Consider the following 25,067-nt stretch of genomic DNA (forward strand, 5'->3'; position numbering starts at 1 on the left):
AAAGGTCAATGCATGCAACCTCTCTGCACTTGCTGTATTTATCACACTAAAGAACAAAATAAGCCAAAATCTCTTCTCAATGCTGCCTTCCTCACTTCAACTAGTGTCAGAGACTCATGTGGCTGGCGTGTAGATGTCTGCAGCTATATTGGGATTCTTCTTGGGGGGATTCCTTTGTGTTTACATAAGCATGTTTAGGGTAATAGCTTGTTTCATCAGCGTTTTCATTAGAGGCAATGAGGAGAGAAGTGGTTTCGGTGAGCTGATATGAGTCAACAAGAGCTTCTAGGCACATACTGAACACCGATACACACATACTGCGCTATAGAGAGGAAGACAAGAATAGCAACAAACAAACAGTCAGACTGTCGAAGAAAGAGAAAGAGAGAGAGAGAGAGTCAGAAACGGCTCAGAATGAGCAGAGAGGAAATATGTGCAGAAAGGCAGGCTAAGATATGTACAGTGCCCTGCAGTGAATTGGGCTGGGTTGGCAATGTGTCCGGATGCTTTCTGAGTCTCCGAGATAAGTTCGTCATTCACCATCCCACATGCTGTCTGTCTGACTGTCTGTGTGGTCAGAGACGGGCAGGCGGGTGAGCAAGCAAGCGTCAAATTTGCTCCCCGGTTGAAGGAACAGAAGTGAGAGGTTGGAGAGTGAAAGAAAGAGAGAGGGGTCTGCATGAAGTGAAGAAAAAGGATAGGCGGGCCCTTGGAGGGGCATTGTGCCTTAAAAAAAAAAGAAGTGTTTACTGCATGTTTGATTTCAGTCATCTCTCAAGTGTCAGAAGATGAATGGTGAAATGCACGGCTATGCAGCTTTTTGTGTGCTAGGAAATACAGTACATCTGGGATGCGGTGGCACGAAGGCTTGTCACCATGAGAAAATACCACTTGCATGCTGGACAAATGCACGTGCACGTGGCTATGCTCACTTGGACGCACAGCTTCTCTCTCCTTCCTTGTCTTTCTGTCTGTCTTTTACACACAAACACAGAGCCATGTAATTGATACCCATCACTCAGGGAAGGTCAGCCGACTATCCACTGCCCGTTGTTATTCCTCAAGATTAATTAAGCTAATGCCCCATGTTTTATTCATAGGAACATGCAATGACCCGAAATGTCACTCCTCTCCATCTGGGTGTCGTAATTGACATGATCATAAACTAGATGATGCTCCTTGGGGCTCAGAGTGACACTTCTCAGGCTGACTTGGCAAAACAAATCAGGAAAATCAAGAACAATGTGAATTAACATGATTGTATAGTGCAGAGTCGTCAGGGTGGAAAAACCCTCTCTGGTGACCCCTCTGCTTAAGCCAGCTGGATGATGTGAACCACTTTGCCGTCATGCATGGAAATACTTACATTCGCTGCTTTGCAAACCTTTAAAGAGTAGCCAGGCTACATGTTCAGACAAACTGCATGATCAAGGACAAATGACGAAAAAAACCATTAGGGTTTAGAGTTCCCATACTAGCAAGCCATACATCAGACTTAGACAGATCCGAAGCTGTGTTTAACCTTTTCGATTACATAATATGTGCGGCTGTTTTGTCAGAATCAGAACTCAGCTTTTACTTCTTCATTTAATTCTACCAGTGATGTATCGTTCAGCTTTACACAGCCGGGGCTGCGTAAAATGATGGAGACATTTATGGAGTAGCAAGAGACAATAAAGTAGCTGAAACTATTGAGCGAGCTGGACTGGTTATAGGATGCGATTAAAATTAAGTGTTGCAATATGCGTAGCACAGCTGCAGCCGCTCTGTACGACTCTGTCCATCTTTTATGTTACTCTACGTTCTCTGTGTGAGTCAGATATGAACTTTACTCAGGCAAATGCTCTTATTCATGATTTGCCGTGAAGACAAGAGATCGGCTGTCAGAAAATTGAATTTCACAGTCATCTGTTTCAGTTTTCTCCGCCCCGTTAAGCTGTTTACCAAGTGCAGGTGGCTGGACGAGCAGTTTCAGCTGGAGAGAAGCTTGCCATATTTGCATGTGATTTGATACGGAACTTAATGGAACTCCAGGGAAGAGATGCACATGACATTAATAAGAGAAAAAAAAAGATCTTTAGTTCAGGTTGGTTGTTAATGTAACACAAATGGAACCCTGCAATTTCTGTGGTGATACATGTGCTGCTGCATCTATAGCGCTGAACAGCTGGAGTACTATCAATAGGTGGTGCTAGAATAGAGCATATAGCTGGTGGCTTGCAAGAGACAAGAGTAATAAGCTAGTGAGTGTGTATTTGTGACAAAGACAGAGATGTGGACAGATCCATTTCTGATGGGTTCCTATTTTCATTAGAATGTCTTTTTGTCTCCTGTGGTCTGTGATATTTTCCCCTCCTGTAATACCTGAATTCAATTTGCAGCACCACTACTCAAGACGTAACAGCTGCACAGCTGGTGGCAAAACGTGCTCCTTTACTTTACGGCCTGATTGAATGTTCCCTGTCTGATATCATGACGATTTGTTAGAAAAGCCAAGGAGCGCGCTTTTCCCTATCACCTTTCAATTATTTCTACTATTTTCATCACTCAAGTTTACCTTGAGGTTAAGAAACAAAACAAAACAAAACAAAACAAAACAAAACAAAACAAAACAAAACAAAACAAAACAAAACAAAACAAAACAAAACAAAACAAAACAAAACAACAACAACAACAACAACAACAACAAAATCACATTACAGGCTTTAAAATGTGAAAAGCAATTTGTCAAAAAATTAAATAAATTCCTGCGCCGGGCTTACTACAACCTAAAGACAGCGGTTTTAGACGGTGAGGTAGCTCATTATCAAATAGCTGTTAGTCTGCGCTGAAGACAAATTAAAGCTCCTTTCAGATGTTTAATTGGGCTTTTAACACAAATTCGCTCCTCTGGAATGGTTTTCACATTTCCAGCAGGCTAAAAAAGCAGTTAACCCTGTTCAATATCCAATAATCATTTATTCCTGCTGCTGTTCACAGGCAACTACTTGCAGACAACTGTTCACAGTTACTCTTAGAAATGTTTAACGTTGATAGGAAACTCATTTGCTCTGAATATTACTGTTAATAACTGGACACAAAGCCTTCATTCAGTGAGAAAGCACGGGTACGGCCCTTCAGATGAAGAGATCGCTGTATATTGCAGAAGTAAAAAAATTGGTGATTAAGTCTTTTACAGGAAAATTGTGTGGACCCCTCTGTAACCTTTTGGATGACTTTAACAGTAAATGGAACAAACACGTCCACATAAAGGATCTAATTAGAATGGTCATGTCCATACGCCTCTATTTCTTGCTGTCAGCACAACAACAGAACAAATAAAATTCTCTTTATCTCACCGGTATTTGCCATTCATGTACTGAGATAGTTTCATTCTCCCCTATAATTTATGCTTTTCTCCATGTTCTGGCATTATTTGTTCACGTGTACTTACAAACTATTTCATTTGATCAGAGCATCTGCAGTTCACACGCCTCCCGTTTCTTGTCTTTGTAGTTTTTCTGGTCTTAATCAGAGGCTGGACTGACACAGAGATCTGCCTCATCCTGTTTGATTCTATTTTCTCCGTCTCTTTCTGTCTTCTCCTCTCTTCATCTCTGTCCTCTGTTGCTGCTCTGTCCTTTTACTCTTTGTCCTTCATAGTTAATTGCACTCTCAGTCTCTCCTGTCTTTCGCCCATCTCTCTATTCCCTCTGTCCTCCCCCATTTCCTCCCAATCCGTTCACCTTCTCACTCCGGCGGTTGGTCGAAAACACTTCCTGAGGTTTTTTTTTCTGTGCCTGTGTGTCAATCTCAGATAGCTTTCTGTCGCTTTGGGAGATGTGCAGTCACTGAGCGCACATAACTCGGTGTTATACTGACACAGAAGAGGGAACTGTTGGCTTGTCTTGGCAGGATTTTTTTTTTTTTTTACCAAAGTTAAACCAGAGTTTTTTCAGTGTTTCAAGTAGGTTTTGTAGAAAAATTTAATTGCTAAATTTCAGAGCAGAAATGAAACAACACTTTTTGTAATGAGCTTTTTCCACTCAACATTTCTGTCTTTCTTCCCTGCTGTTTACCGGCCAGGTGTCCAGATTATCACTCCAGATATGCTTGGGCCTTTTTTTTTTTTATTCATAAGCACTGACATTTAAGAGTGACGCAGGTGAATATTTTTTTTCTTCTTTGCTCTCACACGGCACTGATGCATGTGTCTGCGCACGTCATCTGTTGTGAAGTTGCCATAGATAAGGGTCTGGTTATTAATGACAGGTTGTATCACACCTCAGAGGAAATTATGAAAAAGGTCATTGCAGGACTAGTTTGACATTTTGAAAATTATGCTTATTTAGTTTCCTGTCAAGAGTTAGGTAGGTGAGATTGGTATACCACACTCATATTGGATGTGGAACAAGGATAATTTATCTGAGCATGTGTTCATGCAATGCATTTAGCTTTATTTCACATTTTATCTCTATTTTATTTTATTAATGTCTTGCTTTTAATTGTAACTGTTCTTATGCAGTTTATTTCTTATTTATATTTTAAAATGACATTTTAACCTGTTATGTTCCTTAATATCAGTTTGTATGTGAAACACTGCATGTAATTCTCTTGCTGTAAAGCACTTTGAGTGGCATGTCTTATATGAAAAGCGCTATGCAAATAAAGTTTATTATAGCTTGGCATAAAGACTGGAATCAGGGGGAAACAGCTAGCATGGTTCTGTCTAAATGCAATCTCTATAGCAGTGAGTAAAAACAATTGACACAATTTTACAAAGCTTGCTTTTTGGCCTGTGGCAGCCTCTTCTTGGCCACATTCCATTTTTATACTTGTACAGATTGAAGAAATAAGATTTTTGGAAGGCAGATTTTATGTTTGTCTCTGTTTCTAGTCTTTGTAAGCTAAGCTAATCGGGTCAAACCATTTTAATGACCAGGACAGATAAGGAGGAGGTTTTTTTGGGGTTTTTTTTTGCGAGTGATAATGTGACAGACTAATTAATGGATAAAGAGTAAAGAGAAAGCTGGAAAGTACAGCTTGAAAATAGGAAAAAAAAAATACAGTCATTCTGAACAAAAGACAATAGATTAATCAGAAATCATTTTAAGGCCCAAAGAGATATCCAGCAGGAGCATTAGTGACATATCGGGCCCCTCTGGAAGAACCCTGCTGCTGAACATTGAAGTCGAACTCTCAAGGAGCCTGACAGCAAAGCCCGCTGTGGTTGGCAGTAATTAATGTAGCTTATTTTTTTCCCTCCAAGGACAGCTCTGTGCATGCTGTAAATCTGACTTATTACAATATCCCTAGACTACCAGACCATTCAATGATTTCCTTTGCTGTTCAGCCCTTTTTCATCCTCACTTTGGCTCACGCTCCCTATGACTCACAGGGTTGGCTACAAGGTGTAATCACCCCCTATTAATGTTTCTGTGATTGATTGGTGGCATCCAGGGAAGGCTGTTGTGCTACTTCGCAGGCTGTGGCCAGCGAATTTTCTCCTTTTTCTAACACACTAAGTTTCTTTATGTCAGACGGTCTGCGTTTTAGTAATTCTTTCTGGAAAGCTGGTGGTGCAATTTCCACTTGAATGCGACCTTAGTGACGTTAAAAAGCAGAAAGATGCTAATGCTTTATTTTCCTGCCATTTGTCATCACTCAAAGAGTATTAGCACAAATGTACTGTCTGCATAATGTCTGGTGAACTTCAAACGCTGCCTTCTTTCAGTCTGGATGATCATTATCACACACTGTCTGCTTAATGTCCTTTACTGGATTTCATCTTACCATTCATCTTTACTGTAAAGAGCCCTTGGTAATCATACAGTATTAATAAATTGGAGCAGTAAAAGGCTGACTCTTTCCAAGGGTCTGAGAGGGCTTCAGAACGAGGCTTCGGGGGCTTGTTGTGCGAAAAGAAACTTACTTACTTTCTCCTTTTATTTCCTCCTATTTTAATTTCTTTACCTTTCTACCCTCAGGCCACATTACTAAAGAACTGTGCGAGAGCCTGCTGTTTTAGTTGTCCTGCTGGCTACTGTGTGTACTCCTGATAACAGCACCCAGCCCTCTCACTCTGTCTCTCTCGCTGTCTGTTTACAGCTTGTAGCACCCAGGCTGATCCAACAGAGCGTACAAGGAACACTTTGCCCCGAAGGGAATTGTAGTTAATGCCTTTCAGCTGAAGTCCAGCGGCAAAATACTTCTTTAATTGCTTTTCCATAGCCCCCAGCTGCAGTGTGCTTCCTCTCCGATTGCACAATGATAAAAGTGTCCGTTAGCGATGTAGGACAAAAGCTGTATCCTAATGGGAACTTTACCATTGTTTGCATATTTGAAGTTTACTAAAAACAAGTTTGTGATCTTTAGTAAATGGATATTTCTCCATTTGAGTCTATGATCTGCTGTTGATATACAAAATGTCCCCACTGTGGGATTAATAAAGTCTAAGTCTATATGCTTATTAAGTAATGAATGATGTGAGATGTATTTAGTAAAGCTTTAATATAATCCTTCATTGATTTTACATTGTTTACCTTGAAAGTTGAAGTTGTTCCAGAATTTGAGCAGAATTGAATGGTAAAAAGTAAACTTAAAAAATAAGCATTTGTACCTTTTGTATTTGTTTTTAGTTTTCCTGCATGTTTGAGGGTACACAGATGACAGCTTCCTTCATTTCTCTAATTTTTTTCCTCCTACTTCGTATCAGTCACTGATAGAAGATTGAAATTCTTTGAAAAAAAGATAATTCATATGGAAAGAATAGCAAAGGTTGAGTGGAGAAGGCCTCCTGAGAAAGGTTTCTCGCTTAATGAGAATTGAGAGCATACCGAGGAAGAATGTGCGCATGATTTTTTTTTTTAATATTTATTTTTATTTCATGGGATTGGAAGGAGGTTATCTTTGAGATGTGAATTATGATCTGCAGATGGAGAGGGAGGAATACAGAGGGCTGTACAGTAAGTCACCTATGACAGCGCAGGCCTCGGCTCAGCCCATCTGTCACCCTCTTTCCTCTCTGAACGGCATCTTTAGATCGTCAGGGTGATGTTTTGCCTTTTGTACAAATGTACTCCTACTGTTTGAAATTTAATTCTAAAGTGAAACATTAAAGTGCTTTTAAAGAAAAAAACAGAGTTATCAAATCTGAGACATGAAATTTGTTTTTGCCTATTCTACTTTTTTGTCAGAGGGATTTCATAAGAGACTGAATGATTTTGAAGTTATCAAATCCATATTAAGTTAAGGACATTAAAACTGAAACAATAAATATGTTTATCATGTCTTATCATCAACTTACAAAATGTCTTCCTTTGTAACAAACTTACTTTATGGGTTTACCTTTAATAGAAGCTATGCATCTGATTTTTTTTTACTCCATGTATAAACATTTCTTTACTGCAGATTAATTTAATATAAGTATTTAAATAATTGTTAATTAAAGATATTACAGTTTAAATGATAACTTTTTAAACCAATAACATGAGTTTACAAGATCACCGATTAAAAATATTTAATAGTTAAAACCAGGTGACTAGTTAAATAACAAATTCTAAGTTATATAAATCATTACCTATCATAATTCAATAATGTATAATTTGTTAGAAAGAACAAGCATGATTTATGGCATACCATAAATTAAGAACTGTAAATACTGCACTTTGCAGTCAAGTATGGTGCTTTAAAATACTTTTAAATTTAAGGCAATAGTTCAAATAATAATAGGATTTAAATATCATTTTATGTATTAATAATAAATGAAAGATTTTAAGCCTGAATTCAAGTATAGGTGCGCACAGTTTTTGACAGACTGTTCAATTAAAACATTTATAATCTATTACACTTTTTCCCTATTTTTGTTTATACAGTGTATTGCATAACATTTGTGAAAAATAGTTCTTAAAGTATGAAAAGGAAAACATCAAAATGCTTAATTGTCAAATGAAAAATGATTTAGTGTGTTAGAATTTATAACTTGTAGCTCTAACTTAAAAACTGAATTTCAAGAATTCACACGTGTCATGTCTTCACAGACTAAATTAATGAATAGGCAGGTACTCATTCAGTTTGATTGACAGTAAAGATGGTGGTGAAAGCACTTTGAACAAAATCATCTTCATACATCTTGATAACGCTAATGGGTTATTTTGAGGCTGACTGTAATAGTAGCAGCACACAACACCAGGCACATAAATGTACATTCATCCACTGATTAGTTAATAGTGGGGCAATTTGCAGTGTACTTTGCTAGCCATACTCTTTCTGGGCTCTAAATGGTTGCCAGCACCATGTCACAGATAATGGTAATGGTATCAGACAGAGAGGAAATGGGAAACAGAGAGACTCTCTTCACCTCTGCAACTGTTTGTGAGGTTTTGTGTGTCTGTGGATGCGTGTGTGTGTGTGTTTTAATACAGGACACACATGTGGTGTGGCGTGAAACCAGCAGCGCACCTTTCCTCTCTATCCAACCCACATGTGCAAAAGAATACCTTCAGCCACTGCAGATAAGTACTCGCGTAGTAATAAACCACTTTGAACTCCTATTGACTGAGTGAATGCACATGCAGATCAAGCCAAGAGAAGAGGGAGCACTATTAAACAGATCCCTCGACATTCTATTTTATTTAAAAGCTCTGGAAAAGGAAAGACAGAATATTGAAACTGAGCTTCATATGGAGTAATTATCTCATTAAAGCTATTTTTAGAGCAGTGACATCAAGTTAGCCTGAGCAGACGTTTTAATGTGCTCATGTGCTTTTGCATGACAAAGACTTATGATGATGTACTTCTGCTGCTATTTTTTTAAACAGTCTTTACGTCCGTCACTTTGAAGAAATAATACTCTGATCTCAAAGCATTTTTTTTTAAGTCTTTGATACTGTGGAGACCCCACAAAATGTCCTCAAAGTAACATGATTGATATAGTCGCACCCCCCCCCCCCCACACACACACACACACACATCTGCTCTCTTGAACTACAGAAATCTGGAGTATCAAAGCTTTGCTTACAATTGTAGGAATAAATATTGGCAAAATGTCATATACCATGCCATGATGGGGAGTCAAAGGATGCTTTCACACCCACCTTGTTGGGCCTAGACCTTTGGACTTTTCAGTCTGGCCCAAACAAAAATTGCAGGAGTAAAGGTGCCACGATCTGGTGTTGGATCAAACTGAAACAAGGTTCTGTTCGTTTGCAGTGTGAAAACACCTTCTGGATGGTTCATACAAGATAAAGTGGGGCAGAACATCATCATTCATTAAACTATAAAGGAAGAAAAAGAAGCAGAGAAGAAGTAAAATGAGTTGCATTAGGAGAGGAGATGACAAATTATTTAACTGTAAATTGGCTCAACAAAGGAAACTAAAACTCAGCTTGCAAAATGCATAAAAATTACAAAAGTTATCACTTATTTTCTGAGAGGAAAATAAGTCCCAATTTGTTCGTTCGTTTTTCACAATTCAAACGGAAAAGGCTACTGGCCAAATTAACAACAGTCAAAAGTAGAGATGTAAGTATGTCATACAAAGTCCCCTTGCAAAGTTGCAGTGTGAAACCAAAACTAACTGAAAAATGAAACCCTTGTTTCGGACCTTGGTCTGGAGTTAGAGGTGGGAAAACGCCCTAAGAACTAAGACACTTAACAAATATGTTTTACAATCAACTTTGAAAAGATAGTTCAACATTTTGTAAAATTCACTACTATGTATTTTTGTCTAGAATTAGATAACATTGAAATTACCCTTGTATCTGTTTGTTAAATATGAAACTACAGCTGGGAGACGGTAATATACATATGGTAACATCCACAACGAGGTCTATTTTAAGAAAGTGACACTTTGACAAAGTTTAACAACAATAATTACATTACTCTAAATATATATCTGCGTTTGTATGCATACTCTGCAGGCAGAACAGAGAGGATTTTGGTACCAGAAGCATTTCTTTTAGTCTTGACCAATCCCAATTGAGAAAGCTTTGGTGGCATACAGGTAAAGAGTTTAGGTGGGAAATAATATAGGCGGAATGCATTGGCTGAAATGCAATGAGGTTTGTTATACAAGTATTTTGCCGACAACTTGTGTGAGATTTGTAGTTGTTTTAAACTGTTAACCGAGTGCAAACTGACTACGTGTGAAACGTCTGGTCATAGATGTTGCTCTCAACTCCATTCTCAGAAGCTGCTAATCAGACCGGCACACGGAAAAGAAAGTCTTGGCCCAGATATCCACTGGCTACACTGAAATCCCCAAAATACTGTTTGTTGTCCCCAGAAACTAAATCATTGTAAGATCAATAGCCGATGGGTTCTGAGAACAAGTATTAAACTTATCTAAGCACATGGAGCAAAACGTTTGAGAGAAGCTCTGTTCCAAGGCTTTATTGTTTTGGCGATGTCATGAATGTCAATGGGATCTTCAATGCAGTTTTCTCATTTCTGTAACAGAACTTAGACGTTTTTGTTTCCCTTCAGATCTCAATTTAAGATCAATTCTGCAACTGAACATTTTTGCGGAGGGCGAGGCAGATGTGTGGATCCGGCTACTTGCACATGAAATAGAGGAATTTTGTGCTCACCACTATTCTGAACTGTAGTTAAAAATCTCTGCTCTGCTCGGGAGAGTTTAATGCGGTCCCACTGCCAGGGCATGATCAATCACAGGGTACTAAGGAATCCCTCCCCCGTTTTACAATGAGCAGCAACCACTTGTGAATTAAGCTTGTAAATGCAGTGGGGGGGATACTGCATGAGATACAGAGTTAGGTCCAATTCACAAAATCATTTACTTTTTATCACTGTTAACGACTCAGTGAACTATATAACAAGATGTTTGATTGTGCTATGTTATCTATGCAGTGTGCCACTTACAGGTAAGTCATACTGGAGATTTAAATGACATATTGACGTGTAAATACAGCAAGTAACTCTCAGTGAAGAAAACGCAGCAGCCACTTCTCTACAAATGATTTCGAAGTTAGGAGATGCGTGTCATTGCGTAGGAGAGCTGCCTCCTTTATATCCTCAGTGATGTAATTACAATTGACATGTTATTTGGGGACAATACAAAACCTCATATGGGAACGCTATCAGTGTAGGCTTGGTTTCATTCCAGGCAATTCTTTTCAGGCAGCTGGGCTCAGGCCTGTCATTATCTTCTGCCTCCAATCATAGCCTGATTCTTTACCATCTCTCAGAACTTACGGCATTGTCTTTGATCTTTGATATTTTCTGCCTTCCACATATGTTAGTGAAATTGCTGTAATTATGGGAGGCATTCATGGAGTTAAACAGCTGGCTAAAGTCAGTGAAGCCATTGAAAGTGGTCTCAAGTGTGCGTGTCTTGTCTGTGTGTGTGTGTGTGTGTGTGTGTGTGTGTGTGTGTGTGTGTGTGTGTGTGTGTGTGTGTGTGTGTGTGTGTGTGTGTGTGTGTGTGTGTGTGTGTGTGTGTGTGTGTGTGTGTGTGTGTGTGTGCAGTTCGAGCTGGGGCTGCTCTGCCCGTGCTGAACAATACGCTGAAGAAGATTAGTCAGGAGGTCTGCTCTGGTCTTCAACAGATTATTATTATTCAGCTAAAAATAACCCAGAGAGTACGATTTATGTGCTCTTTGCTCCCTGATAGAAATATGTAGTTACTGTACTCTTACATCTCATATCTCAGGAAGCACTTCCTTTCACTTACTGTGCATACCTCATATTAGAAAGGACATTGTGTACCATAAAAGGGCCTGCCATAAGTGTATGAACAAATGCTAGAATACTGAACATATATTTAGTTGGCATTTTAACTAGAGCGACTACATTATATCACTATCTTTTTCTGTCTCCAGTGGACTTGATTTTCTTTTATTTGGTATGCGTGCTTTTCAGGAACAGAGAATATGAATAAAATAATGGTAACATAATAATACCCTAATCTCTTAATGTTATAATGGAGCTCTCCATTAAATACATTTTGTACTGTGATAAGAACATTTCAAAACTGTGTGATCACTGTGTTCCCTTAGACCTCCTGTTTGTACAGTCCCGCAGCATCCCTTATTATTGCTATCTGTTTGCCGACTACAAGCAGCTCTACATTAAAGTTCAAACTGTCATGAAGCTGTCAAATGCTGGATGACAAATTTTCCCCAGTGTGATGAGAGTATAACAGATGTCTCAATCACTGGTTCTGTGAATTCAACTCGGCAACCTTTTGTGCGCCTCTCTTCACATGTCTGTTCATAGGAAACAGATTTGCGTTTCATTATGGAGATCTCTCCTGTTTCTCTTTGTGTGGGACTAACAGTCAGCCATCCCTGCCTTTCCTGCAGCAGTGAGACTCCCTACTGTTAAAAAGGAGAGACCACATTTCCCCTGTACTGGCCCCCTTCACTGGTTACCTGTGAAACACAGGAATTTATACTTTTATTTGCAGCAGTTCAAACACTGACTGGCACCTGATTACATCTCCTTAGTCCCCATTCTACATCCAGACTCCAGAGACCCCAGTAAAATATAAATACATTTCTCTGTAAATAACTTCTTTTTAATCTGCTCTGTTAATAAAATGATTTATGATTTATGGATTAACTGTAGGAGAGGAATTTAAGGATAAACATCTTTTAACGACACAAGGGGCCATATTCTGATCCACGACATACTAATGCTACTAACGCCACATAAACAACTGATTTTCGCATCGAGGTTGTGATCTTGATGTGTGGATTTGATCCCGCAGGTAAACAGGTGAAACACTACTTTCAGGGCAGCTTTGACCCAGAACTCTGATTGCTGTTTTATTGTATGCCGAATAAATGAGCACCTACTGTCCATGACCAGTGGCCTTCTGGTCATATTGATGCAGAGGGGGAAAAAAACCAAATTGAAAATGTTGTTATGAAATGTCAAGTCCTGTTATTGAACACAAACAGGAAGAAAATGAACATTGGAAAAACAAGTTTCAACTATTTTTCATTCGTTTATTATATTCACAAGCAGAGATTTTTTTTTTTTTGATTCTATGTTTATCATATACTGGCATAAAAAGCACATTTCTGTTTAATGTGATTATTTGGAATAAATCAACAAGTTATGGTGTTATCTTTGCAGATGTAAACTTTTGATGGCGTAGCAGGAGCTGGGAGGCATTGATGCTCTGTTTGGGAACATTAGAAACCCTGGAGGCACAAAAATGTATTTAGTCATTCAGCCTATTGCTTTTTATATCTCTCTCTCTCACACTCACACACACACACACACACACACACACACACACACACACACACACACACACACACACACACACACACACACACACACACACACACACACAAACACAAACACATCGTTATGTGTGCGTATTCATGTAGGTTTTAACCCGTTGAAATGTAATCACACATATGCACGCGGTAATAAATTTAGCAGAGCAGAATTATAGACACACTTGTGTTGTGTCTTCACACACACAAACCCACTCATGAAAAGAGAATATAATCCTTCTCATTCACACTCACTCACACACAGCCGAAAGAGAGAAAAGTTTGATCACACTGTTCCCTGCTCGAATATTGTTCTGCAGCTTTTGTGCCACCTTAAATCGTTTGCATCTTGTTTACTTTTTAATAGAGCTCAGCAAAATAGCCTATTGTGCCTCAGTCCCCTGTAGACTTAAGGGTGGCAATTAGCTTTTCACTTTGGGAAATTTGTATTACGCATCCATATTTGTGCAGTTGTTCCACTCTCAATTCATTTTCAGTGTACGTCCTTGGCGTTGTGGATTTTTTTTTGCTCTACTGGCAGTACTGATGATACAGTACAAGTTTTATGTGGTGAGATGTGTATTGGTTTAGGGAAATGGTTGTTTGTTTATATGCTAAACATTTTCCTATGATTAAAACATGGTTGTAAAACAGCTACAGCCAGAACTCTGGAATTTTGCATTAGATGAGAAAATATTTCAGTGTGCATTCTGGTATGTGTTTTGCTATGTACATTTTGAAGTCTTATTGGATCCAGCAGGGCTGAGATGGCCTCTGAGCCTCTGCTGAAATGACCGTGCTCTGGCTCTGATGTGCTTTTGCTGTGCCTGCTATAAAAAGTCTGTCTCTGTCAACCTCTTTTCTTTATTTATTGTGTCCCAACGAGGCTGATTTATTATTGAGAATGTTTGTTCCATTCACCCAGTGTGCATCCCAGAGCCATTAGTTGTTCCAATAGGTGCCTATCATTTTCCGTCTGAATAAGCCCTTTTTTTCGCAAGCTTTTTAAACTGTCTTGTTTGAGTTCAAGATTGAGTAGTAGGATTAAGTTGAATGTCTGCCCTCAGGCCCTCTGATCTCATCCACCGGGATCCATTTTCTGTTTGATTGCGATCTTTGATCCAGAGGGGCTTATCTTTTATCTTTGATTTGTAGCGCCTCTTCTCTGCTAATGCTTCTGCAAGCTGATCTGCGCAGCCATATTGTTCCTGTTGTCCACTGTTCTTCCTCAGCTCAGCTCAGCTCAGCTCAGCTCACAACTCCACTTTCTTCCACTTCATCTAGTAATGTCCTAAGTGTGATGCTTTAAATTAAGATACAGTCTTTGATCTTTTTCAAGTGAGGGCTCAACTTTCAAAGCCAAGCATGACCTTCTGATGCATGCAACATGGAGGGAAAACTGTGAAAGAGAAAATCTCAAAAATCAGGTGACATTAAGAGGACTTCAGTCAATGAGATCGGAAATTTCAGTTCTCCCTGACATTTCGGGAAACACATTAGATAAGATTATTGATTGTGTTTAGTTTATCGTAATGTAGCATAAAAACTAAACCCATTAGGTTTAATTAGATAATGCATCATTTGCACATCAGAACATACATTTTGAGAAAACCTGTTATTCAGTGATAATTATCTTCATGTAAGTAATCAACCACGGAAGTTTCATGGTTATATAGGGCAAGAAAGCAATGTGTATATTTCTTGAATTTAACTCAAGGTATTTTGGAGATTAAATGAGTTTTCCCTTCTCTGTAACACTGAACCCAAACTTGGAAGCGGTCATACTGCATTCGCCATCTGTCCTCAGTGCCTTGCTTTTGGGAAATGAGACAAACAAATGTCATTGGTTGGTTGACAGATGAGCTATACGCTCAGTGGAAAGTCAAGAGGAAATGAAGTGGCTGGGAGAAAAGAAAGGTTGCCAGATGAAAGCACTTTGATCCTCTGAAAATACCCTGCATTCAGTGGCAGATGTCTGTGAGTCGCACCTGAGTCGTCGATGCTCCCGCCAAGAGGCTGAAGGTAGAAAGAGACACGTAATCTCTTCAGGAAGTAAACAACAACTTAGTGGGAAGATGTCAGTGTCGGGGAGGGAGCCGCTCATTTGACAGAACAGAGCCTGCATTCATAAACAAACATCTTTGTTTACTGGAATCAGGAGGAGAAAATATCATTCACGGGATTATATAACTGGATGGATAGTCAATAAACACAGCTGTATGGACTCTGTATTTAGCGGAAATCCTGACATGTTTAGTGACATTCTAAAATCCAGGTACACTGTATTATAAATAAGATTTATAATTCATGCAGCTTGAAATGTTCCGTATATTAAAGCTCCTAAACTGTTCAGTTTTATAGTTATTAAGTTGTAAATTGTGAACGCCTCAGACTCTGATATGACAATGAAACCTTGTAAAGACAGATTTTAATAAAAGACAAGGCTTACTATCTAATGGTGATACAACAAGAGGATTGCAGCGACGATAACCTTCCTTAACCCGTGCAGCGTCTCTGTAAGTCAAACCGTTTGCAGTGCATTTCACCCTACAAACTGCTGCTCCATAGACAAAGAGATAAAATCTGGATGAAACAGAGTCTACACGTACACATCAGCAGCAGCGACCCTCTGGGAAGCGGTGACATTAGTGTGCTTTAATCACCTGTATGCAAATCAGCGAAGCCCCAATCACACCAGTGTTGTTCCTTTGTTAGCCAGGCTGGTTGCATGACTGACGCTGTTTAACATCTGATTATTAGATTCTGTAATGATGTCGTTCTCTTGATTGACAGATCTGCTACTTCAGCTTCAAAGCGGGTGATTGCGTTGCAGTTTTGTCATTCAGCAAAAAAAAAGAAAAATAGAAATATGCTAAATCAACTATTTATAAACTTGAATTAATTTTAAATCTCTAACAAAAGCCATGAGCCTGCAGTAATCACAATGTCAGACATGCTTAAAAAGTGTCTCCACAAAATCTTGCTGTTTTTTTGTGTTAAATATTTTGTTGGGGAGTCTTTCACTGTAAATGTTAAAGGTGTACTTTTGTATAATTTAGCATTGCAACTCAACAAAGTTGGGCAATTTCACATGCAACAGATTGAAAAAAAGAAAGTTAAGAAGGAGAGCGACAGAGGCTGAAATATCCGAGTTCACATTCCAAACCACAAAAACACTGGAATAAATAATGATGAAATTTACTCGGAGCTTCCATTAGACCAGGGGTGGGCAAACTTTTTGGCTCAGGGGCCACATTGACTTTTAAAATTTGACAGACGGGCCGGGCCAGCACCAGATGCATACATATCAAACATAAACATAAAAAAGGCATTACAATGTTAATACTTACATTCACTTTTAGTGGGAACAGTGTTGTTGATCTTTGCCAGTACATCGAAGTCTGGTGTTAGTTTTGTTGTGGCAATTCTCAGAACAGATCTGAGGTGTTCGGTAGGTAGGTAGGTAGGTAGGTAGGTAGGTAGGTATTTACTTTATTAATCCCCGAGGGGACATTTTTTTCATCACTTTTCATCACTCAACTGGGATCTGTGGGGTGCTTTGTTGGTGTTCTTCACACTAAAAGTCTGTTCACACACATACGTAGCGCCAAACAACACCAGCATCTTCTGTGCCATCTTCTGGATGTTTGGAAATTTGGCTGGGCTTAATAAAGCATAAAACTCATCCAGTTTAAGAGAGTTGAACTTCTCCTTGAAGACGGTGTCACATTGGAGATCAATCAGCTCCAACTGCAACTCCCGTGGCGCCGTTTCAGGGTCTTGTGTGAAGGGACATGACACCAGCCGAAGGGACACGACACCAGCTGAAGTGACTTGTAAATTTTTCCAAAATCAGAGAACCGATGGCAGAATTCTCCGTGCAGGTCGCCCAGTGATTTCCTGTATGTTTTCACATGCCGAGGGGCTTCTTTCAGCGTAGCCAGCGTGGGGAAATGAGCAAATGACTTGTTTGACATTTGCTTTGAGAATAAAGCTAGCTTGGTTTTGAAGGCTCTGACGTTTGTGTACATTTCATGGACAAACTGGTCTTTCCCTCGGAGCTTCACGTTCAGCTCATTCATGTGTGTCAGTATGTCCACAGCAAAAGCTAAATCACAAAGCCGATCTGTGTCACTCAGCTCAGGAAAATCGTCAGCTTTCTCAAGTAGCTCCAAAAATGAGATAATCTCCTGTTTGAGCTCCCAACACTCGTTGACATACTTTCCCCAAACTTAACCAGCGGACGTTGGAGTGGTAAAGCAAGTCCTGGTGATCAGAGTCAGTTTCTTCAAGAAACTTAATAAACTGACGATGGTGAAGTCCCCTCAATCCAATAAAGTTAACGACTTCTACAACTGGCTTCACTACGTGGTCGAGCTGCAGGACGGATTTACACAGTGTAAGAAAATGACCTCCTGCTCAGGGTTGTCCTCTTTCATCCAATCCTGAATTCTTTTGAGCAACCCGACGTTTTTTCCAGTCAGATTTGGCGATCTGTCTGTGGTAACGTTGGGCGAGCGTACTCCAAGGTAGCCGGAGCCTCTCGATGACCCCCGGCACGCCGTCATACAAGTCCTCTCCCCGCGTTTTCCCCTTCAGGGATTCCATGGCCAAAAACTCCTCCGTTATCTCAAAATTGACATTAATCCCTCTGATAAAAATTAAAAGCTGAGCGGTGTCCTTTATGTCATTACTTTCGTCCAGTGCCAAGGAATATAATGTAAATGACTCCGCTTTTTTGTTTAGCTTCCTAGCCAAGTCTTCGTCAATCAGCTCAACACGGCGAGTCACTGTCCTGCGTGATGAGATCATTTTTTCAAATTTGCAATTTCTACCAAACCACACGTCTAGTTTAATGCAAGTTTTTTGATTAAGGAAAAAACTGGGGATATTTTTTGTACCATAAAGTGACAATGATATTGTTATATGTAGGTATAATCGAGTACTTTCATGAGGCAAGAACCGCTACTTCATGACATTTAAGGCAGAGAACAGAAGAAGGTTGTTTGGAAGAGCTGGTCGGACAGTGTCAACCAGACGGTTCAGCTGGGAAACTCTCTGAGATAAATGGTGATTCATGCAAAGACCACCATGACTGTAACCTTGAGACATAGACAGAGAAGGGAGGAGAGAACCAGAGAGAGAGGAGTGGGAGTAAGAGGTGGGAGACTTTGCAAAAAACCGAAGCGTAGTGGCTGCCAGCATACATTGAGAGGAGATCATTTATTTGGTGGGAGGGGTTTGCTTCTGGAGAGCAACTATCGTTCTTATCTGACCCTAACATGTATTTTTGTATTTATAAAGGATCACACAACTTTTTGTGTGAAACAACTATTACACACCTGTTCCCCTTAATTTGACAGAGCTTTTTTAGCATATTTTAGCTCATTGCTTTTTTTTTTTTTACTGCTCTCGATTTACCTATGGTAATTCATGCTGCTGTAAAAGTGCCATTTTCTGCCACAGCAGTGACTGATGAAGGTAGTGGCCGCGTGGTCAACAACGTTTTTGAGCTAAAGAGCCAAACATTTCCGTTGGTGAAGACCAAAACAAGAGCTAAAAGGAGATTAAATATGGGATTTATTCATCAAGAAACCCAACTACAAATTAATGACAATGCTTCTTTATGAAATTGAGAACAACTTTGCGATATAAAATCAATAAGTGATACTATTTTTTTTATTGTCAGTGTTGTGTTCATTGCTCCCATGTGGCAAAATTTTTTTTTTTTTTAAATCCTATAAATACACATCTTTTAACCAGATGTGTTGATTTCATGTAGCCAAACATTTGTTCGGCTATTCAAGTTAATTCCAGGTTGCCAGTCCCTTCTAATTCTTTGATGTGAGACTTTAGAGAAGAGGCTTTGGGTGTAATCATTTATTGTCCCTCAGAACACACAATGCAGAAGCACAGATCCACACCTTATTTAATTTATGGCAGTCAAAACACAGAACACGACACAAACTTTCCTGAACGTGCTCCAGACAGATTGCTACAACTAAACCAAGGTCAAATTTAGGCTTATTCAGGGACACGACAGGAATGGAAAACGCATGTTCAGTTTGGGATCTAACCAAAAAAAAAAGGTATCTTTAAGATGTCATGTACTGTTGGAGTTGAAGAATGTAGTCGCCAACCTGTTCCGTGTTGTCAGACTTAAAACCGGAAAAGTGAATGCTATGATGGCTCCCATCAGTCTGTCTGGCAAACACTAAATAACTCCTGCTGTATTAATATATGATGTATGCTTGAGAGGAGTTCATGCCAGTTATAAGAAAAATAAATGGGAGGCAACATACTTAAGGGGAGCAACATTAGCGGTGGATTAAGCTAATGTATCTTGAAGTCTAGCCTGTGATGAGATGATACCCTGAAGGGGCTTGTTGCTTCACTGTCCATGTTATTCCTGCTTAATCTGCCTTTATAATCTCTCATCTCTCTCCCGTCTGCCCTTTTCATTTCTTTCTGGTCTAGCAGAGGAAGTGCGTGGGATGTCATGGCGTTAGAGATCGAGTATAAATCAACTGTTTACACAGAGCCATGGAGAGTCCTCTTATTACAGGAGGCTTGTTTTGAACATCCGGAACACTCAAGAGCAATGGCTACAGGCTTTCAGAAAGGTGCTTGAGTGTAATCAACAGAGCTTTTTAATAAAGAGTGTGGGTACTTCAAATGAAAATCTCCTTTGTGCTCTTACTGGAAGGTAATCATTATGCAAATGATTTGAGAATAAAAACATTTATAAATGCATGACATATAACTGGGAAGATTGTGTCTGCAAATAAATAGACTGACCTGGTGAAGATGAATCACACCGTGCTGGAGGAGATAACTGTCCAATCAATTCAGACTATGGAGGCTTTTTGTATTCAGTTGCATTTTAATTTGTTTACTCATCATGGAGATGAGTTTCCCTGTCAGAATCTGTTTGATCTTCCACTGGTCAACCATCTCCACATGGGCTGCTGGTTTGTAAAGCAGACAGTGAATCAGGTCTCAATTATCCTTCACTGCACAATGGCCAACAGTGCTTAAGACGTATTCTGACAGAAAACGATCAGTCAAAGGATGTTTGACCAATCGCCTTTGAAGACTGCATTTAAAAAGGGGGTCACAGCTGTCATTGTATTTTGTTTTGCAAAGAACATCATGATCGACCGAGTCCTAAATTGTACAAATTGGCAAATATGTTGAAAATGACTGAGACTTGACATGCAATAGAAATCGATTCTTTTTTAAATCTTCACAACAATATGTATATTCAGTTGCTGCTGATTCAGGAGCTGGAGCCTGTGAAGGCCACTTTTTCAGATTCAATGCATCCAAAAAGACAGATAAGGCAGCTTTCCAGCTACTTCTGTATAAGTCCAAGAAATGCAGCCTTCTTTTGCTCAAGCAGGACAGTGTGACACTGGACTGCCAGTGGAGGACATCCTGCAGGTCCTCTAAAAGAAGCCTGATAAATCAGCGCAAATAAACTTTCGTTGAAACCGAGTGAGGTCTTTCAGATATGTTCTTTTAATTGACCTAATTGAGCCACGTTATTTTGCACTAAGCTTGTGGTGTATCATAAATCACACCATTATTAACTATTTCTTATGTAATACCCTCTTGATAGTTATTACTTGCAAGTAAATGAAGATTCATGATACTCCTGAATCATTGTCAGTTTGCAGTAGTAACAGGTGCAAGTCATTTTCGACATCTATAAAATGGAAAACATTCCAACTGTGGGATTCTCAGTAGCAAAATCTAGTTCACACATTGAAATACAGCTTACAGCTTTTATACTTAGATAAATAAGATGACCAATAATTTCTGGACATCAACATGGCATGTTCCCAGGCCAGTTAAACGAGCCCTGGTGCATCAGGATCTCTACATCCAAAACTGGAGCCTTTCACAGCAAACTTCCAGTTTTGAGTTTATGGTATTTTATCATCCGTCCACTGATTATTTAGGCTAGAAATAACATAAATTGAATAAAAATAACAGTTTTTCATAATTGAAGAATCAAAAGTATTTCAGACCTCCCTCTCCTAAAACACATCTGTGTAGGCCGCCCGTGCCATAAGCTTAATATAACCCATAAATATATAAAGTGTGCAGTAATTATGATGGGGGCAAAATTATCACCAAGGAGATGGACAAAACATACAAAATTAACATCCTGTATGCAGCGGAACTTCTGTCACTAAAGTGCTTATTTGAATCCACTGATGACTTCCGACACCTAAATTAAAAGCGACCTTTTGACAACGTTTCTTATTGTTGCCATGACGGTAAACGTTCAGTTATCCTGTTGGTGGTACTCACCAATGGTCACGTACTGTGTCATTTGGCAAATGAGCTATTTTGTCATTCAGGTATGATGTATCGGTCCTATAGAAACTACTGAAACAAATGTTTTGAGTCTCTGGAAATTGACCTATTTTGTCATTTCAGTATGAGGATGTTTTACCAGTTTAGTCGTTCCGTGTCTTGTCTAATCTCTGTCACATACTGTATACAGCAGAACAGGGGATATAGGAATAGGACTGTGTGAAAGTGTATTCTGTAGAGCACAGACAGATGAGTTGAAAAAAGGACGTGTCGCCAAAACGGGAATCTGTTTAATGTTTAAAAGATGTGCTAGCTTATTCAATCTCTTGGATCTGCCCTGAGAGTCAGAGACAAAGCCTTGAAAATGTAGCTTGAAAACGGGAGACGGCGGCAACAGGAGCAGGAAGGAGAGCAGAGCATTTAAAGGAGGGAGGCTTACAAGTAGAAGGGGGAGGGAGTCAGAGTGAAGACAGGAGAGGTGGGTTTTGAGGGATAGAGAGACGAGGTAAGAGTGGAAATAGATGAAAGGAATAGAAGATATATGGAAGCAAAAAGAGGCCAGAAAGAAAATACGAAGGCAGCGAAAAGTGGGATTTGGATGAGGAGGTAAATGCATGGCAAGGCAATGACACAAGCTTGTTCTTTTTACCTTAATTGGAGAGCGTGGCATTTGGTATATTTTTAGATGGTAAAACCAAAGAACAAGAACAATTCCATCTTAAGAGCTTTCATCATTTAACTGTTTCCTCTCAAACACAGACATATGCCAGCTTTTAAAATTAGACTCAGCTGAGTGTTACAACTGGCTGAATTAAGTCGCATGAGCTTGGTACTGAAAGGTTTGCATCTCATTTCATTATGACTCATTTTCAAACCTATTTGCCTCATTCCTACACCTCCAAACAAACGAGCAAAAATGTCACACGTCCATTTACTTTAATATCTTTTGAAACTGAACAAGCAGAGACTTCAGACATTTTTGTGATATACTGTAGGTGATCATCCATCACAGAGATATTTTTTTGTAAAACACAGTAGTGCAGGAAATGGTTGAAAAGCTCTCCTTGTTGGTACATGAGGAGGCGCTGACATCCAAGCTTTGAAATTCAGTTCGATGCTTTGAATTATATCATGAAGACTTTCAGGCAGAAACTCAAACTGCTTGTGTTACTGTGAATACACCATCAAAGGGGTTGTAAAAATAGTTCCTGCTTGCAATAGTGCACTAGATATTGTAAATACTCTATAGTGAAAAATAAAAAAATTAAATCTCAATGGGAGTATTATTGATTTTATGGGTGGGCAAAATGACAATAAACATGAGACATGAGATGATATTGATGAGTCAGCAACATAGATTTTAATCAACTGGGTTGTTTTAGGCTATTGTGTAAAATGTTGGCTGTGTCAAGGCCATATTGGATTTGTATCTACCATAGCTCATTGTAAGGATATTGTGATAATAATTATATTGCCATGCAAACTGGCATACACACTGATATATTTTTGTATATTATTTACGTACTGTTTTCTATTATTAAACGTACAACACAATTCATTTAAATGATACAAAATATGTAATCGTTCAACTGGTTTGACTGTTCACGTTATCTAATCAACGCTTATCATACACGCGTACCTTTAAAAAGAAAACATTGACTTGTGCTTTCATGCGGGACACCAGTCTCCTGAGGGAAAGTTCTCCTGTTTTATCCATCCAACATCCTCCAACCTTCGCCCTTATACGGACTTTATCACACTTTATACTACTTCACACGATTTTCTTCTTTACTCCTGTCATAATGACTACGACCACTAGGGGCCACAAGTGGGTTCGGTAGTCACCTACTTGCCCATACATTTGTGACAGATGTAACTGCCTGTTCAAAAGTCTGATAACATATAAATCGGGTGAATGGTTTTACCCTGGATGACATCAATACAAATGGTATGTATTGAGTGTGTTTGCACCACGTATTGCCATGCAGCTATACGGTGTAGACCTTGGTTCAATGTGAGGCTCCGAGGCCACAGAGGTACTCACTACACCCGATGCTTCCTCTGATGCCTTTAACTCTCTTTGACAGCACAGTCAAGAGGCCATGACATGTCGTACATAAAACATGGCTTCATGCAAACTGTGGCTTTGGATGTTGCAGTTGTTAAACTTCAGTAGCAGCAAGGAGAGTTCTTAGCTTGTAGATCATGCAGCTTGTAGTGCAAATATTTTGCTCTTTAGGCAAGAATGACAGCCTCGTGGTTAACACAACCACAACCTGTCCGTTTATCAAACTAATCCACTTGAGTTTGCGTCGTAATCCAGCTCATTTGTCGCAGTCCAGGAACGGGACGCCAAATCGCATCTGTGTGGTTGCTACCTCCAGACTGAGTGATGGGGTCTGAAGCAGTTAGAAGTCAGGAGAAGGCCGACCAAGCTGCCGCATCCTCAATCACAGATGTGATGTCAGCACAAATCTGTGCTGTCACCGTGCCTGTGACCACTCACTGCGAGAGGAAAGAAAAGAGATGAGTGGCTGTGTCTGCTCCTGTCAGAGTGATATAGGGATGATATGAGGAGTGGGAGGAAAACAGAGATGAGGGGAACTGAGGAGGTGAGACAAGGGAAAACACATTAATAATACTAATAACATAAACCAGCTCACAAGAAACAAACATATTGCAATCAGGACACAAGAAAACCTGAGGACATATGACTGGCAGGACTAAAAGTACAATTATAAATAATTTGTCATGGACAAGCACAAGTACAAATATATTTTATGTCAGACTTGAGTAAAAGGATGTGTTATTGGAGTTGACAATCAAAGAGAACGGAGAAAATGGAGAGCATGATGACTCTGAATTCATTGTCACCAAGTATAAAACTCCAGAATGAAAGACACGAGAAACTTAAACCATAGCTCTACAAAAGCACAAATTCAAGACTATAACCTTGAGATAAAAAACAGTTTTCACTTTTTTTTTTTTTTTTTTAATAATTCCTACTTCTTACTTACAGTCACCACACCGTAATTAAATGTCTTCATTTTCAAAGTGGTAATTTTTGATGCAAAGGAATTTCACAAATCTCCATTTTAACTGACCTTTCCCTTGATCTGCAATATCTGTTAGTGCTCAGCAACACTGTTATACTGGGGTTTTTTTTTCTTTTTCTCTCATCTCATGCTTTCTCTCATGCTTTCTCTCGTCCTCTCCGCAGGGTGTCTCTTGTGTCTTTAATGAGCTACACATGCTTCACGCCTTACTGTTCATATCACATTGGACCTCTTTGCCCACAAAATGCTCTGGGGTCTAAATTTAGAGACGGTACATAGAGTTAATGGGTAAAGCAGAAAGACAGAACTGCAGAGAGATCCCCCACCGCCTTCCTGATGAAAGTCAAATATAGCCAGCAGGCTTGACTAAACTGTTATGTGTAATGCAGAGATGCTGAGATATGAAATGTACTGATGGAGGATTTATTATTGATTGCCAAAGAGTGTGTTATAATGT

At 39.4% G+C, this 25,067-nt stretch overlaps 1 protein-coding gene across 4 annotated transcripts in view; it reads left to right on the forward strand.

The window, feature by feature from the left end:
- calcr (calcitonin receptor) overlaps positions 1 to 25,067 on the forward strand; it is a 54,792-nt gene that overhangs the window by 1,188 nt on the left and 28,537 nt on the right. The gene's annotated exons all lie outside the window — the stretch shown is intronic.

Source organism: Brachyistius frenatus, unplaced genomic scaffold, assembly GCF_029030835.1.
Source record: "Brachyistius frenatus isolate BFR_SWC_R1_liver_20210118 unplaced genomic scaffold, ASM2903083v1 Contig_2, whole genome shotgun sequence".
In the NCBI taxonomy this organism is placed as follows: domain Eukaryota; kingdom Metazoa; phylum Chordata; class Actinopteri; family Embiotocidae; genus Brachyistius; species Brachyistius frenatus.